The sequence below is a fragment of the Rhinatrema bivittatum genome, chromosome 7 (genome assembly GCF_901001135.1).
Source record: "Rhinatrema bivittatum chromosome 7, aRhiBiv1.1, whole genome shotgun sequence".
In the NCBI taxonomy this organism is placed as follows: Eukaryota; Metazoa; Chordata; class Amphibia; order Gymnophiona; family Rhinatrematidae; genus Rhinatrema; species Rhinatrema bivittatum.
This window is the reverse complement of record NC_042621.1, coordinates 116,180,728-116,197,462: the sequence shown is the minus strand read 5'-3', so window position 1 is coordinate 116,197,462 and position 16,735 is coordinate 116,180,728. Positions and strand designations below refer to the sequence as shown.

The following is a 16,735-nucleotide window of genomic DNA, read 5'->3' as shown; positions in this document are numbered from 1 at the left end:
TAATTTCTGTTGTAAAGAGTTGTTATAAAATTGGCTATACATGCGTACATGTGTGATTAATTTTACATTGATGCGCGCAAGTGGGGGGATTTTAGTAGATTCACACGCTGATGCAATTACCTGTTTCCCCAGTTTGTTCCCAGTTTTCCCCAATAAAGGAGAGGACTTCCTAAGCCCCCTAACTTGCCTCCATTTTACCCTATTAGCACCGACCCACTGACTAGCCTATTTTTTTTTTTTGTTTCATGACTTACACACCATCCACAGTAGAAGTAAAATTACACGGCTAGGGACCCCAGCACATGCTGGTGTGCATAAATACTTATGTACTGGTTTCATTCATATTTCCTGGAACGCCCATGCCCTGCTTTTAAGAAAACATTTTTTTTACTCGCGGTTCTGGGAGATGTGCATGCACCCTTCTTAAAATCCGCATGGAGCAAGCTGAGCCGATACCCATGTGTATTTCCTGGCTTTGGCACGTGTAGGGCTTTTAAAATTCACCTGTTAGACTTTAGGGATGTGCAGAGGCAAAAGTTTGTTTTGGTTTGGTCATTCGTTTTGTATGTCACCTCCATTTGATCCTTTAGTTTCAAATGAAAAGAAAACATTTTGTTTATTTGTTTCATATGTTTCCCGTTAAAGTCAATGGGGGGAGCAATGCAGCCTATTTTGAGCATCAAAATTGGGGTTTTCTAATCAATTCTAATTAAACTTGTGGGTAGACAACATCAGAAGGGGGAAGAGAACTTCAATGTATCAAGATTGTGGCAAAGTGGCACCAAAAGTGGTATGAATAGCCTAATAAGGCCCCATAAAGGGGTAAAAGAGTACCAGCAGTGGCAGGAGTTTTCCAAGGAACAGTCAAAGGAGCAAAGCAGCAGCAAGAGAGTCAAGAACACCCCGTGGCTCAAAACAGTGCACCGATAACAGTAGCATGAAGTCCCAAAGGCAGCACGAAAGGGGCAAAGTGCCACCAGGAGTGGCATGAACAATTGTAAGGCACCATAAATGGAGAAAAATGCAGCAAAGTTGTAGAAAAAAACAAACAAACAGGCACCGAGAAAGGGACAAAGCAGCCAAAGAGTGGCATGAAGACCCCAAAGTACCATGAGAGGTACAAAGCAGCCACCTACAGTGGAAAGAACAACCCAAGGTGGGGTATGGCAGTAAGACAGAGAGGCAGCAAAACCCCCAAGGTGTAGTGTCAGGAGCAGAGCAGCAAGGCAGTGTGGCAGCAAGATGACCAAGGAATAGCATCAGGAGCAGGGCAGCAAGATGTTTTAGGGGCAGAGGAGCAGAACAGAGTGGCAGCAAGACCCCAAAGGTGTAGTGTCTGGGGTACAGCAGCAAGGCTGAGTGGTTGCAAGACCATGAAAGAGGTACATTAGGGGTATGGCAGTAAGACCACCAAGGTGTAACATAAGGAGTATAACAGTAAGGCAGAATGTCAACAAGAGCCTAATGTAGTATCAGGGGCATGGCAGCAAGGAAGAGTGGCATCAATACCCCTAATGTATAGTGTCTGGATATGTCAGCAAGGCTGAGTGGAAGTATGACCCCCAAGGTGCATCATCAGGAACAGGCCAACTTCACCTTGATTGGATCTCTGTCCTTTCTACTTGCCCTCTTCACACACCTTGGCTCTAATCTGGCTACTACCACACTCAGGAATTTCTTGGTTTCTATACTTACTAGTCTCACTGCAGAACTTTTCAGTGGGCCATAAATTTGAATGGGGAACATAAACAAATGAAAGTAAAATTTTTATTTTTATTTGTGTGCAATCTCCATTTCTTCTGGAGGTCCATGAATGAAATGAAAATGGTCTCCTTTGTTGCATTTTACCCATTTGTTTCAAATGAATGCACATCCCTGTTAGACTTACATTCCATCATTTGATCTGCTGGCCAGGTAGAAATTGTTTCTTCTTTTCCTCTTCTTTTTTTTTTTTTGATAAATCGTTATTTCTTACTGAGGCAAATCATAGCGATGTATAATAAAACATTACAGTGTGCAGAAAATAAAATAAAAGTGATAAAACAAATAGTGTACATAATAAAAATAAACTAAAACAAACTATACAGTAAGACTAAAACATTGGAACAAAAAATTCTTGATAACTAGAGAAAATTATTAGTTGAAAACATTATTTAATAAAATAATAATTAATATTCAAGAAACAACTGAAGTTAAAAATTGTCAATCTACCTTATAAATGGGCTCTGACCGACGGCCCGCAAATGCGCAGTAGAGAGCAGCTTTACCGCGCATGTGCGGGCGAGCACGTCGGTCAGAGCCGTGCGTACCCGAAAAAAAAAATGGCGGTGGGGCCGCAGGAGTGGGAGGAGCAGTAGCGGCGGCAGCAGCGACGAAAAAATGGCGGTGGGGCCGCAGGAGCGGCGGCGGCCGCGAAGCAGGACTGGGAGGAGCAGGAGCGGCGGCAGCCGCGATGACGAGCAGGAGCGGGAGGAGAAGCAGCGGCGCCACGCGCGCGCGGGAGTGACAGCCCCCCGAGATCTGCCAGCAGGAGCGGGAGGAGAAGCAGCGGCGCCGCGCGCGCGCGGGAGTGACAGCCCCCTGAGATCTGCCGGCAGGAGCGGGAGGAGAAGTAGCGGCGCCCCCCCCCGAGATCTGCCGGTTGTGGATGATCTTAAAGGGGAGGGGATTGAGAGAGGGGGAGTGACTGAGGAGAGGGAGGGGAAGGTGAGAGAGAGGGAGGTGAGAGAGAGGGGGAGGGAGGTGTGAGAGAGGGAGGTGAGGGAGGGAGGTGTGAGAGAGAGGGGGAGGGAGGTGTGAGAGAGGGAGGTGAGAGAGGGAGGAGGTGAGAAAGGGAGGGGGTGAGAGAGGGAGGGAAGGTAGGGAGGGGGTGAGAGAGGGAGGGAGGGAAGGTGGGAAGGGGAGGGGGTGAGAGAGGGAGGGAGGGAAGGTGGGAAGGGGAGGGGGTGAGAGAGGGAGGGAGGGAAGGTGAGGGAAGGTGAGGGGTGAGGGTGAGGGAGGGAAGGTGAGGGGGAGGGAGGGAAGGTGAGGGGGTGAGAGGGAGGGAAGGGGAGAGGGAGGAGAGGAGAGGGAGGGGGAAGGTGAGAGAGAGGGAAGTGAGAGGGAGGGGGGAGAGAGTGAAGGAGGAGGGAGAATGAGGGGGAGGGAGTGGGAAGGAAACGGACCGAGCCCGTTGTTACGGGCTTAACGGCTAGTTAATTATAAATGAAAACAACAGAATTGCAAAATCAATATGAACATAACTGAAGGATAGAATTAAAAAAAAATGAAACTAAATATGATCCTGAAACAGTTGGGTAAAAAGAAAAGTTTTAAAAGATTTCCTAAATTTCATATAATCTTTCTCTAAACGCACGCTGAAAGCTAAAGTATTTCAAAAACTGAGCGCAAGAAAGACAAAATAGCTGTCTCTAGAAGTTTCCAGCCTAATTTCTCTGTGAGAAGGAGTTGTCAATAGTTCTTGTTGACTGGAAGGTAAAAGTACAATTAGGACAATAAGGAGTAATACAATTAAAGAGTGAGGGAGGAAAGCCAAATCTGAAAGCACTGGCTGGAGCTCAGGATGCTGTGGAGGCAGCATTCACAGCTCTTTGGGAGTTGGGGGAGGGGAGGGGGAAGAAAGTCACAATATTGTGCAATGTCCAATCCCTCCCCGCCTCCCCCTCCCCATGATCAGTTTAAAAGTAATGCGTGCAGAAATGGGTAGCCAATGAAGCATAACAAGAAATGGAGTAAGATGGTCAAATCATTTTTTTTCCCCAAAAATGAGTTTGACTGATGTATTCCTCACCACTACTTGTAGATTCAGTGGGAGTTTTTCCTGTTTAGCACTGAGCTGTAATAGAATGTTCTTCTCCAAGGTACCTTAGGACTGCCTCCTTTTTCAGAAGAGCTGTTGTGGTGATGGCCACAAATTGTGTATCTGGCCAAGATAACGCAGCAGTTTCTGTGATTTTCTAGCAATTTCTGAGGGGTGGGGGGTTATTGGTCCTGTGATTTTCTTCTATTATTTTTACCTTATAATGGATGTTCCTTAAATGGTCTTTCTGAGAACTATGCCAAGGTCAAAGCAACCTTTATTAGTTCTCCTTTTCTTCAGCATTTGCTCGTTTTTCTAGAATGTGGTCCCTTAGGTCCAGCAGGAGGTGTGCAGGCCATTCAAGCGTAGAAGATACCATGCTAGCCAATATATTGTAGACGATGGCAGGGTGCTTGTAGGAGTGAGATGTATGAAGGTAGAATGCCTTTTTTTTAGGGTATAACTAGTGGGAATAAAAATTAGGTGATGCAGCGATGGAACCCTTGTTTGAGACAAATGAGGTTCCAGAACTCTGTACCCTAGCCTGTACTGTCCTGTGAGGTTATGAAACCATGACACCAGAGAAGGGATTGAAGATTGTATTGTGTGTATAAAGATGTGTAGGTGAGTGTCCTGTGAATATTGTCCCTTCATGGTAAGGACAGCTGTGAGGGAAGGATACAGATTAAAGAATGTGTAGATAGCAATAAGTAATTTTTTAAAACATGGATATATGCTGGCCTTACAAGCCCAGCATATCTCAAGCACTGCAGCTTGCTAAGATATGGTGGTTTGCTTTCTGACTGTAATAAGTGGTTTTTTTCTGTGTATGCAAGTGGTGAGATTTCTTTATTGATTCCTGTGGAACTGGAGACATAAGCATTTCAGAAAGGATACAAATGAGGAGTGTTGTGATTCCTCCCATGGCTGGAGCCATGGGAGGTCTCTTACCTATGTCTGTGCGGCTGGAGCCGCGTCCCTGCCTCTGCTCCGTGGCCTCCATTGTGCTGGTGCGCCGGGGTTCTCCTCCACAGCTGGAGACCGCCATCTTGCTGGCACGGGTACACATCTCGTCCTGCACTGGGGAGTGCCCCCTAGCGCTCCCTTTCATCGCAGTGCAACAGATTGTGAAGGCCATGTGCACGGTGGGATAGCTCTTGTCCTGGGTCTTGTTTCTGGACTCTTTCTTTGGCCTCAAACATTTTTTGGGGGGAGTTTTTATTCTTTCTGCACGACCTGCAGGAGGCACCTGCATCATCAATGTTCCTGGATCTTCAACCTCCCAAAGCAGGAAGGGGACCCCCTTAGAGGGGGAGTACTGTTGCAATTCCTCCCATGGCCGGAGCCATGGGAGATCTCTTACCTATGCCTTTGCAGCTGGAGCTGCGTTCCTGCCTCTGCTCTGCGGCTTCCATTGTGCCGGCACGGCAGGAACCTCCGCGGCCAGAGGCCGCCATCTGGGTTCCCAACACTGCCGGAGGCCGCCGCTGATGTTTCCTCCGTGGCCCGGTGGCCGCCATCTTCCCGCAGACCTGGAGGCCTGCTCTTCAGGGGCAGGACGCCACCATCACCGTTTCCATGTGCCTGGAAAGCCGCTGACGTCATTGTTCTCTTCTGCAGCCGGGGGGCCATTCCCGAGCTCCTCTTCGCGGCCCAGATGCCACCACCAATGTTCCCTGGAGGCTGGAGCTGCCCCCAGATCTCCTCTTTGCATCTGGACACCGCCTCCAACGTCGGGGCCTGCACTGCCCAGCTCCCGCTCCTGCACTCCCATTCTCAGCGTCTGCAGGGCTGCTGTCCAGGGTCCTGCAGGCTTCCTCCTTCCTGCTTCCCCTAGGTGTGGGGCTGTGCCTCTCTGCCCTTTTTAAAGGGCCAGTGAGGGAGTGGGCCCTGGATGACCTCACTTCCTGGAACATCCTCTTCTGCCTAGTCATGCATTGCCTTCGCAAGGAGCAAGTCCTCCTTAGGACTTCACGTCTTCCAGCTTCTTCTAGGCACTATGTTCCATGTGGGATCCCTGGTCTTCGTCTTTCTGTGGTCTCTTGTCTCGTCAAGCCTCTGTGTTCCAGTTGTTCCTGATGTTCTGACCTTCCAATATCTTCTCGTCCAGTTGTCTTCAGTATCCTAATGTTCCGTTCCAGCTCTGATATCTTCAGCGTCCTGATGTTCCGTTCCAGCCCTGATGTCTTTGTCCGTTGCTCAGATGTCCTCAGCTCCGCTCTGACATGTCCCTTGTGGTCTGTGACCAGCCCGGCTGGGTTTAATAGGGCGTGTAGTGGCCCAGTGGTCCGCGACCACCCCCGCTGGGGTGTGTAGGGCACTGGTGGGTCTTTTCCATCTGACGTTGCCAAGGAGTCTTCTCATCCCTCGTTAGACCTGCCTTGTTCCTGATGTCCTGATGACCTTAAGCCTGATGTCTGTCCTTCCCTGGGCAGGCCCTATGCTTCAGTGTGGTCTGCGACCAGCCCGGCTGGGCTGTGTAGGGTGCCTGAGGGACCTTGCTCGTCATTCTCTTTCCTTTTACTCCTGGCCCTCCTGAGGGGCTATCGTCCATCCTCCTCTCCTGCTGTTCTTCATCGAGTGTCTTTGAGTGGTGTTGGCCCTGCGCTCTCTTGAGAGTTCTGGACTTTTAACTTCCTGATTTTAACTTGCCTTATTTTGCCATGCTTTGCCTCACCTGAGTCTTCGTCTTCCTCAATGTCTGAATCTTTGTCCTGTGCTAGATGTCTCTGTCCGCCCTTGACCTCTGTCCGGCCTGCCACCCTTGCCGTTACCCAGCAGCAGGTCCGAAAGGGCTTGGAGTGGTCGGAGGACCATTTAGAGACCACCATTGCGTTGATGGTCTCATTGGGGCGTGCAGGTCCGGTGGAGGGTCAGGGCCTCCAGATTCCTCCTGTCTACCCAGAGGGGTTGTCTCACTGCCCCCTAGCGCTCCCTCCCATCGCAGTGCAATAGAGGAGGTGTGGAGAGTGAAATGTGCCAGGCATTTTTAGCTTCTTGCCTATAGTTTGCACTGATGTCATGATATGTTCATTTTCGTTGTGATTTCTCTGCCTTTTTTTTTTTTTTTTACAGGAAACCAATATCACTCGAGCAGTTGCATGCCTAAAAAGGGATAATCAGGTTTATATATAGAGTAAAATGTTAGCTAATGCATTCTGCGGCTCATAACTTGGTGGATCCCCAAATTCTTACCAAATTCCCTGCTGTCTGGCATCCCATGCAGCCTGTGCTTCAACTCTGAATAGCGTTTTTGCTTGTGCTTTATTGGATTTTTTCTGCATTCATCAGTCTTCTGAAACACTTATTTGCCATGGCCTCTGAACAGCCTAAATCAGACAAATTAAGCCCTGTTTTCAGGGTCTTACATGATTTGTGTTTTAACTGCTAGAGTTCCACATTTTTATTTGTTTGCAACAGCTGTTCTATACATTCCCATAAGAGCAAGGGGAAATATTGCCTCCAAGAGAGTTTCTTACAGTCTCCGGCTGTTAATCAGCACGGTCCAGTGGCTCAGATAGAAACCGAGGGGATGGGGTTAAGTGCTGATTGATATGTCAGCTGGCCGGGGATGATCTGATCTCTATTTTAAGACATGGGGCAAGGAGGGAACAGACATCAGAGCTTGTGGAAACAAAAAACTGGCAAATGAACAAACAGCTCCAGCACAAACAAGCTCCTGTCTCTCCTCCTAGCAAGGTTCACTTTGGGTGACGGGACATATTTTTTGGCATGAGGAAGAAAACGGATGATAGTAGACTTTACAACTTGCTGAGTTCCAAATGAGGGAGAATTTCTTTTTTAATTTTAAGACTAGGTTGAAAGTTAGAGGCTGTTATTTTTAATGTCTTTATTAGCATTTATGGCCAGCCCAGTGGCATTTAGGACCTGGCTGGTGACTCAGTGGTGGTGTCATGCACTGGCTGGAGCTCGGGATGCTGTGGAGGCAGCATTCACAGCTCCTGGGAGTTGGGGGAGGGGGAAGAAAGTCACAATATTGTGCAATGTCCAATCCCTCTCTCCCCCCATGATCAGATTTAGGACCCATAATTACATGATTCTGGAAGGAATTTTGGTGCATAGCCCCTGCCTTAGGACTGTTGCTGCAGTGATTGAAGTAAAATACATAAGGTTTGCCATTCTGGGTCAGACTGATGGTTTAAAGTAAGTTGGGAGGGGACATAAGTAATGGGAAAAAAATCCCTGAGTAGTACTGAATGAATGTGTAAACTACTAAGTCAAAAATAAAGTATTCTCATTGAAATACAGTGAATATGCCATTGTGGAATTTTTTAGGCTTTGCTTCCATGTTGGCAGGGTAAATTCAGAACTGTGTAGGCTGGGGTAAAGTCTGCCTGTAACTTTCACACACAGACTTTACCCCACATTTTTAATGGAAACTTATGTACATAAGCTTGCTTTGAAAATCCCCAAGTAAGTGCCCTGGGATGCACGCAGACGTGCCTGCACCATCCAGGTGCTTCATCACGCTTTCCAAAATACAAAATTATGTGAGTAAATTCCAACTCCACCCCCCCCCTCCCCAGAATGCCTTTACCCCTGTATGCCTGAAATCGAGTTCTGCACATTTATTTTATTTATTTATTTATTTATTTATTTATTAATTAAGGCTTTTCTTTACCGACATTTGTCAGAGACATCGTGCCGGTTTACATGCACTTATGCATTCAGAGCCCGGACTATTTTATAACAGCCATTTATGTGTTGTTATCGCTCAGGATCGGCCATGGGTTGGGAACAGCCAGGAGTACAAAAAAAGGAGGCCAAACTCCGGCTTGTTCCACACAGTTTATTTACAGGCAAACAAAATTATAGCATGAAGGCCGTTTACCTCAGCAGTCCCTTGGGTTAACAAAACATTCAAAAGTTCGTAGTTCTGGCATAGGCTGGCTCTATGCCTTTTCCCTGGGGCCTCTTCCACCCTTCTGAGCCTTGCCTTCTTATGCTAGGTTGCAAGGATTTTCTCTTGGGCCCAGAACCCTTGCTGGCTTGGGTCTTAAGAAGGACTGGGCCAAATAGCTGGGTGTGGTCCTTTAAGATATTCTGAGGAAATTTCTTATATATTCCCTCACAAGTGCATAAAATCATGTTTTATACAAGAAAAGGATGTTTACATTCACCCCATGGGAGAAAATTTCAAAACTGTATGGGCAAGAGCAAAATCTGTGGGTACTTGTACCAATGGATCTTCCACCAATTCTCAATGGGAACGAATGAGTAGGGATGTGAATCGTTTTTTTGACGATTTAAAATATCGTCCGATATATTTTAAATCGTCAAAAATCGTTAGAGCCGCGATACAATAACAATTCCCCCGATTTATCGTCAAAAAATCGTAAATCGGGGGAAGGGGGAGGGGAAGGGGGAGGGCGGGAAAACCGGCACACTAAAACAACCCTAAAACCCACCCCGACCCTTTAAAATAAATCTCCCACCCTCCCGAACCCCCCCAAAATGCCTTAAATTACCTGGGGTCCAGAGGAAGGGTCCCGCTGTGATCTTTTACTCTCGGACCTCCGTGCGTTGTAGAAATGGCGCCGGCGCTACCTTTGACCTGTCATATGACAGGTCAAAGGTAGCGCCGGCGCCATTTTGTTTTTTTGTCCCCCGACGTCAGGAGCGTAGGAGATCGCTCCCGGACCCCCGCTGGACCCCCAGGGACTTTTGGCCAGCTTGGGGGGGCCTCCTGACCCCCACAAGACTTGCCAAAAGTCCAGCGGGGGTCCGGAACGATCTCCTACCGCGAATCGTTTTTCTGTACGGAAAAACGATTCGACTGCAGGAGGTCGTTCTGGACCCCCGCTGGACCCCCAGGGACTTTTGGCCAGCTTGGGGGGGGCCTCCTGACCCCCACAAGACTTGCCAAAAGTCCAGCGGGGGTCCGGAACGATCTCCTACCGTGAATCGTTTTTCTGTACGGAAAAACGATTCGACTGCAGGAGGTCGTTCTGGACCCCCGCTGGACCCCCAGGGACTTTTGGCCAGCTTGGGGGGGCCTCCTGACCCCCACAAGACTTGCCAAAAGTCCAGCGGGGGTCCGGAACGACCTCCTGCAGTCGAATCATTTTTTCCGTACGGAAAATGGCGCCGGCCATACGGCGCCGGCCATACAGCGTATGGCCGGCGCCATTTTCTGTACGGAAAAACGATTCGCGGTAGGAGATCGTTCCGGACCCCCGCTGGACTTTTGGCAAGTCTTGTGGGGGTCAGGAGGCCCCCCCAAGCTAGCCAAAAGTCCCTGGGGGTCCAGCGGGGGTCCGGGAGCGATCTCCTACGCTCCTGACGTCAGGGGACAAAAAAACAAAATGGCGCCGGCGCTACCTTTGACCTGTCATATGACAGGTCAAAGGTAGCGCCGGCACCATTTCTACAACGCACGGAGGTCCGAGAGTAAAAGATCACACCGGGACCCTTCCTCTGGACCCCAGGTAATTTAAGGCATTTTGGGGGGGTTCGGGAGGGTGGGGGATTTATTTTAAAGGGTCGGGGTGGGTTTTAGGGTTGTTTTAGTGTGCCGGTTTTCCCGCCCTCCCCCCCCCACTGGACCCCAGGTAATTTAAGGCATTTTGGGGGGGTTCGGGAGGGTGGGGGATTTATTTTAAAGGGTCGGGGTGGGTTTTAGGGATGTTTTAGTGTGCCGGTTTTCGATTTACACGATTTACACGATTTACACGATATTTAAAAAACCCAAACTGCGACGATCCGATTCCCTCCCCCTCCCAGCCGAAATCGATCGTTAAGACGATCGATCACACGATTCACATCTCTACGAATGAGTACACTTTCCCTTTCAAAATTTCCCAGGGAAGATCGTACTCATGGAGATTTGCATCTGCTGTTTTTCTCAACCAAAAAAATGAGCAAACCTTTGAAAATGCAAAACTCTGCACATTATTGTCTCCCCCTGGCCTAACTACATCTCAGGAATACCTCTACAAAAATGTGGGTAAAGGTTTGCGTGTTGTGGACAACGCATATCAATTTACCTCATACAGAATGTTCAAGTATGGTGACTGGGCCATTCCTGTTTTTTCGATTGTTCGTAATGTAGGCATTCTTTTGGACTCAAAACTATAAATGCACCTCCCCAGTACAACTGGTTATAAAAATGGCCTTTTATAATTAAAAAGTTGGTGTAGTTTGAAGCCATATTTACCAGCCAATGATTTTCGTATACAGTGCTTGAGGCACTAGTTTTAACAACACTTCATTATTGCGATTCATGGTATATAGAACTTCTGAGTAAAAGAGGGCAGGCCAGGGTTGTTCTGGGGAGGGGCCAATATTTCCACGAGAAAGTTGCTATTTTATAAACAATTTTCACATTTGGTTCCTAACTTAGGTATATTTACTCCTGTTCAAGATCTGGAATAAGTGATCATAAACATCTTATAAATGAAATCTTGATTAGGTGAGGGGTCTGGGTGAAATGGGAAGACTTCAGGCTGAAGAGCCAGGAGGATTTTCACAAGCTGCAGATGGACTGGGCAAACTCATAGGCTAATTGGTAAAACAGGTTAGTTAATTGCTATGCACGTTAGAAAATCCCTTGATTTACTTGTGTAAAAGCCAACTTACAAGGGGTAAATGCATCTAAACACATGTAAAATCTGCTCAAATATCCCTATAAAATTTGAAGTTAAAATATGTGGTATATTATTTGCGAACACTTATCTGGCTAAATTCCAACTTATTTGGCTAAGTATCACCTGTGCCGCTTGTATGGATTCGATGTCAGTGGGCCCTTAGTGCTATGGCATGATTGGTGCTGCCTAGTGGGTTACCCCATTAGGCTCACACCAACAGGTGACGGATTCACCCTACACATGGACAGGCTGGAGCTTTACCTATACTAGCTGCCTCCCCCACAGGTCGAGCCCTAGGGTTCTGGCGGCTGGCAGGACTTAGGTGGGTCCTAAGGCAGTCAAGAGAGTGAGAGTCCAAGACCAGGCAAGGATCAGGGCTGGCACCAGAAGAAGGGCCAGAGGTTAGGGCAGGCAGCAGACAACGGATACCAGAAGATGGGCCAGAGGTTAGGGAAGGCAGAAAACAAGGCAAGATCAGGTCCAAGGCAGAATGTGGGGTCCAGTCAGCAATCAAAGAGTGGTCCAGGTCCAAGCAGAGGTCAGGATCCAGGAAGTCAAACCACGAGAAGACAGGACAAGACAAAAACCCAGACGAGAGAAGGACTACAACTAGGGTGTGGTAGGGCAAGGCGGACAATGTCAAGGCCAGGCAAGGACAAGACATAATGGATAGGGACTCAGGAGCAAGGCAAGAATACACGAACAAGGCAGAAACACCAGAATACAGAAACACAGGAACAATAGCAACACACACTGAAGACCAAAGGCACATCAGAAGAAATGTTGCTGAGGTATTTGATGATCCTCTGAAGGAGACTTAAGCAGGGAGATGCTGTGATGTCATCATAAGGTGCTATGGCTGCCTTCCTGCCAAGGGCCATTTAAGGCTGAGAACATTGGGCACACATGTGCGTGTCTATGGGAGCCAGGAAGGGTGGCTGCAGGACAGTGTATGAGCCGCACGGAGTGGTGGGAACAGTATGAAGTGGCATCCCAGCCATTGGAGGATACTAATGGTGTTAGGGATGAGTGAGGCGCCTTGTGGGGTTGTCCTGTGAGCTGCCAAATGTAACAGTATCCCCCTTCCAAAGACCCCTTTCCAGTCTTCTGGGCTTGGGTTTCCTGGGGAACTTCCTGTGGAACTCACGTATTATTATTTTTATTTATTTATAAAAATGTATTAATTGCCTTCCAATTTTCAATAAAAAATTCCAAAGCAATATACATACATTAAAAACAATAAAATAATAAAATAAACATAAAACAAGGCAAAACATAATAAATACCTCACCACCTCCATGTTACCACCCACCTTCTCCATCTCTGATACAACATATTCAACATACACCCACTTACCTAATATTACAATCAGCAGATATATCACCATCTCTTATTACTGCCCGCCTGCTCCACATTTCTTAAAATAAATAAGCCACCTTCTTCATAGTAATATCCCCCACCCACTCAGTCCCACACACCTCTAAAATAAGGAAGATACCAACTAAACTCCCACTATCTTAAATCAACTATAGAAGAGAGAACTCTTACACCCTGAGCCAGGTTTTCACGGCAACAAGATCTAACCACCTATCATATTTATAAGAGAACTCTGATGCTATCAGCCATGTTTTTAGCAAACGGTGAAATTTCATCAAATCTGTTTCCTCTCTAATATTCAGAGGGAGCTCATTCCACAATGGTGGAGTTGACATAGAAAAAGACCAATTATAAAGTATAGTATGTTGAAATTTCCCAATTGGGGGTAGTTGGAGCATAAAAACATACTGAGAATGAGTAGTCCTTTGAGAACATTTCCATGAGATATTATTTCTCAAATGTAAAGGACCTAATCCTCGTAAGATCTTAAAGGTCAGGACCAAAACTTTAAATTTGCATCTTAGCTTGATCGGCAACCAATGCAATTTCTTAAATAGAGGGAATGCTGATTCCCTTCTTGATCGTCCCATGACTAATCTTGCAGCCATATTTTGGACTATTTGTAGCTTCTGAATAACTTTGCCTGGGAGTCCCGAATATATCAGGTTACAATAGTCAATCACCGAAATAACCAGGGCATAAACTACAGACCTTAATGCTGAGGGGCTTGAAGGATGGAAGCTGGTTCCCATGAATTCTCTTCGGACCCATAGTCTTTTCACACATTGAGGTACTGGAGTTTATTCCTAACACTTCTAGAGTCTAGTATTTCTTCATATTGGGTATCATTCTTGATGATAACATCGGAGGGCCTGAGAGGCAGCCTGGATGGCCAGGACAGGACTGTCGGCTTCAATAGGGGTAGATGGAAAACATCATGTACACGGAGTGTGGGAGGCAATTTAAATGTTTAGGCTACACTCCGGACTTGATGGCAAAGGGGAAAGGTCCCACAAATCTTGGGGCGAACTTGAAGGATGGCGTATGGAGTAGCAAGTTCTTGGTACTGAGTCAAACCAACTACCCTAACTGAAGTTGGGGTGCAGGGCATCATTTCTTATCATCTTGTTATCCTCAGAATGAGCAATTTTCAAAAAGCCCTTTTACCTAGGTAAATAGCTATTTATCCAAGTATAAGACTTTTGAAAATTGCCTTCCCTTGGACTGATTCACTAAAGCTTTTTTCACATTCTTTGCCTATAGGAAAATACCTAAATGAATCAGTCCCTTACACTTAGGGCCCTTTGTACTAAGCATTTTTCCTATAGGCACAAAAATGGGAGAAAACCTTCAGTACAGAGGTTTCCAAACCTGTTATGGAGGACCCCCAGCCAGTCGGGTTTTCAGGATATCCGTAATGAATATGCATGGGGGAGATCGACATAGCCATAAAAGAACGTCCGAAGGGTTTTTAGAGTATGTATACAGGCATTCTTTTATTGGGCTGCTAAGGCACTGAAACTAGAGTTTCCTAACTACTTACAGAGTTATCTTCTCACAACTACATAGAGTCTTTAAAGGTGTCATATATCATTTTTTTTTAGGTTCCTTAGGCATAGTTTTGATATGAATTTGTTCTCTGAACATTCCGAGTTTTTAGTGGATAATCCTGATATTTGTGAGGGTGATGCCATCAAAGTTTATGAAAGTAAATAATGAAAGGAAGAGGGCAACTCCTTAAACTAAGGGCATCACTTACTGAGATGAAGGCAAGGTGGAAAGTTGGACAATTCGCAAAAAATATAACCAATAAGTAAAACTACACTCTGGAAAGGGAAGAATCCAGTGGGGAAAGGTCTAAGTTGAAAGGAGGTGAGAGTAGTGACCCATCTTTGGACCCATTCCTGTTTGCTTTAATTGAGCACTCAGCTTCCAGGAGTGCAGATTCCAGTCCTAGATCCCATGAAAATGAAGAGAGAACTAGGAAGTGAAGGCAATTAGGTCACTCTAAACTTTTGCATAAACAATCATCAAAATACAAAACAAATTGCTACCTGAGACTTTAGAAACCAACAGCATACAAAAATCTCCAAAAGGATGAACCAAAATACTTCAGAATAGACATCATTGCAGGGTACAAAAATGAGTTTATAAGGAAGCCATACTGCACTCCTTTCTTATGCTACAACAATTTATCTTCTTCATATTAAAAGCTATTATTTGTAGCAATTTAGTTTTCTGTAAGTGCATCCCTATCTGTAAGAGACCAATCTGGCCTCTGCCTAGCCATTAGAGTGCACTAGAGTGTGCTTTATATCTTAAACTGTAGAATCTTTCAGCAGTGAGGGTTCACTGGAAGGTCAGAGGTGTCCTGAAGTGTGTGCTATCTTTTAACATTTATTTATTTATTTATTTATTTATTTATTTAGTACTTTTATATACCGACATTCATGATACAAATCATATCAAATCGGTTTACATGGAACTTAGGATTTGAAAAAAAACCCCCATTAACCGTAACATAGAAGAAGAGGTAAAAGTTACAATAAAACAGGGTGAAATGGAACTGGGAGAAGAGGAAGTTGTAGTAGGTAGATAACTCGGTGACTATAACAGACTATTTACAATGGGGAATCTTCTGGCAAAAGAGATTCAGAAGGAGTTCAGAGGGTGGGTGCGTATTTTAGTTGGGGACAGGTGGCTCTTCCCACAAAGGGGATGTGGCATTTTGGGGAATATAAAATTTGCCTCTCACGAGGGACTGGCAGAGTATGGGAGCAGTCTTGGAGTTCTCAAAGTTTTGTTGAGGAATTTTGAAGTTGAAAGGCCTGAGTAGCTGTACTGGGAGAAAGGGAACGCCCAGCAAGGGGTTTCCAGTTCTGACAATCAGTTGAAGGTAAGGGAAACTTTCTATTGTTAACCAGGATTTTCACTCCACCAGCAGAGTGTGGGGAAGTAGGTCTTGGGCAACTCCTTGAGGTGTGAGAATTTGGATAAGTTTCTGGAGAGGAAAGACTTACATTGCATAAGAACTGTGCATGGTGAAAGTGATTGGGAAGATTTTGAAGAAAGGTGTTGTTTGCTGTGATTGTGGAATTGTTGGGACTTTGACTTGGACCTGTTTTTTTTTTTAATTCTGCTGAACTCTACTATTATTCTGTGCTCCACAGTGATATTATTTTGTAGATGGCAGAATATAAGAAATGCTAAATAAATATATAAATGTTTTTCAAGTAAACTTTTCTTGGAACACCAAATATTGTGTGGACTGTGTGTTATTTTGAGAAATGACCTCTGCCCAGTTTGGCCTTGCAGGAAAGCCTGCACCCATTTTGCAGTTCCCAGAGACTTTATTTCTCTACCCCAACTGAGTAAATCCAGTGCTCTCTGGGGCTGGGAAGGTGACCCCCTGGGTGAAATGGGGTAGGTTTACACCAGAGCACATGGAAGGTAATACAGCCTATCCCTTTCACAATAGCTATCCACTAGATTAGCAAATCAGAGAGTGGTTTTGAAAATTCCTAACCCAAAGAGACTGATTCTTCAAGGAATTTTCATGAAGCACTGAAGGGGAGAAAATCTTTGATAACTCAGACTCAAGAAGAAGGAATAGCAGAAGTGATGAGATGCAAGCAGGGCCATCTTAAGGCTGAAGCAGAGCCTCTTGCAGTAATAAAGTTTGTGGCTATTTTTAGGCCCTGTGCTGACAACCTACTGCCATCTTCCTTTCTTAGCAGACACATCAACAAATGACCTCAGCAACTTCTCCAGCTTTGGGAAAGAAGTGGTGCAGTGAGCAGATGGGCCCACACATCCAACATGGCTCACTTCTCCTGCTACTAGCCCAAGCAACAGAGCTATGTTTATGTTGTGGTTGAGGACCCAGCCAGGCTGGGGAACTCTTACAGGAACAGTCCAGGGCAACAGGGCAAGACAGAACTGAGCTAGGGAA

General features: G+C 46.1%; 1 protein-coding gene across 1 annotated transcript in view; it reads left to right on the top strand.

The window, feature by feature from the left end:
• SYNPO2L (synaptopodin 2 like) overlaps window positions 1-16,735 on the top strand; it is a 131,755-nt gene that overhangs the window by 46,137 nt on the left and 68,883 nt on the right. The gene's annotated exons all lie outside the window — the stretch shown is intronic.